This window comes from Dromiciops gliroides, chromosome 6 (assembly GCF_019393635.1).
Source record: "Dromiciops gliroides isolate mDroGli1 chromosome 6, mDroGli1.pri, whole genome shotgun sequence".
NCBI lineage: Eukaryota > Metazoa > Chordata > Mammalia > Microbiotheria > Microbiotheriidae > Dromiciops > Dromiciops gliroides.
This window is the reverse complement of record NC_057866.1, coordinates 75,854,009-75,855,681: the sequence shown is the minus strand read 5'-3', so window position 1 is coordinate 75,855,681 and position 1,673 is coordinate 75,854,009. Positions and strand designations below refer to the sequence as shown.

At 35.4% G+C, this 1,673-nt stretch overlaps 1 pseudogene; it reads right to left on the bottom strand.

The window, feature by feature from the left end:
* Window positions 1–353: 353 nt before the first annotated feature.
* Window positions 354–857, bottom strand: LOC122732015 (annotated as a pseudogene).
* Between the last annotated feature and the right edge of the window lie 816 nt (window positions 858–1,673).

Genomic DNA, 1,673 nt, shown 5'->3' with positions numbered 1-1,673 from the left:
AAAGGTCACATATTCAGAAGAAACAATAAAAATTGGTAACAGTTCCATTTCTGGTTTTACATATATTATTTCACATCATACTCAAAATAAGCCTGAGAAGTAGGTATGACAGGTATTACAATCCTATTTTATTCTAATTTTTGTATTTATATAGGTCATTAAAATATAGATGGTTCAATGTCATTTTCAGTCAGAAGAGACTGTTGTTCAGTCATGCCAGTTGTATATGACTCTTCATAACCCCACTTTGTTGTTGTTTTTTTTGGCAAAGATAATAGAGTGGTTTGCCATTTCCTTTTCCACTACAAAGGTCTATCTACTGTTATGGAATACCTAGCAGACCTTACTGATGCCTATAGAGACTTGTACCACAGTATTACCACCTCATGTGCATATACCATTATAGGTATTCAAAAGGCCAGTGTTAATTAAGTCCAAAGTAAGCTAGATTCATTACTCCTTTATCATCTATTAACAGATTTTGCCATTTCAAATCTCTATGAGGATCTTTTAAGGAGTGACAAAAGGCAATGCCATTTGTTACAAATAACTTAACAAGTCAAGAGTCCACTAATGAGCCAGGAGAGATAGAATCCAAATATTTCTTGAGATTCATGGAAAGGAAATCAGAAATGAGGTACAGTCTTGCATGAGTATATCTTGAAGGCTGATTATACTAGGATGAGGAAGTTCTTTCAACAGATACATTTCTCCTATTAGAGTACTCAGAATACCCTTTTTGCTTTCTAATCTAATATTCATTATTGCTACCATCTGACTTATAGTTTTACATCCATTTTTATATATGACGATAGGTGCCTACATTTGATTTTCTATAGTTTTGTATAGTCTTCCATAGCTATTCAAAATGCTACGGATTCTGGATCTCATAGGGATGGCAGCAGGGGAAGCCGCAATAACTTTTGGGGTAGTGGCAGTGGTAAAATCTTATATGCATCGTCTCTGAGGATGCCTACTCACTCATTTTATAAAAGTAGGAACTAATATTGAAAGTAATTAAATGTGATGTCTGTCATTACATGGCTAGTAAGTGGACTGATGTTTTTATCAATCTAAGTCCAGTTTTCTATCCATTAACTTGTGCTGAACCCTAAACAACCAGGAAAGAGATTATCCCAGTGGACTGGAAAGAAAATGAATAATAGCTTAAGAAACTTACTGATAATTCTGAGTCAGATGAAGGGATAGAAAACAATGATGTGGTCAGGGTAGTTTATGTAGAGACACCTATAATTTGCTGTGAATAATGAAGACTACCTTTAGACCACCTTTAGAAAGGTGGAAAGACCACCTTTGCTTTAGTCTACCCTGTTTGTTTCAAGACTCCTTGGCTGCTACATCAAGAATTAATTTCATGGTGGTGGGGTCAACAACGTTGATATTACTCCTATTCTTTTAGGGTTTGGTCATATGATATAAAATCTGAGATATCAAAGTTCATGGATGTTGACGACAATGATGATGATAATGATAATGTAGTATTGTGTTTTTTAAAAGTTAAAAACAGGGGCAGCTGCATGGCTCAGTGGATAGAGCATAGGTTCCGGAGTCAAAAATACCCGATTTCAAATCTGGCCTCAGACACTTAAGACTTACTAGCTGTGTGACCCTGGGCAAGTCACTTAACCCCAATTGCCTCACTAAAAAAAAAA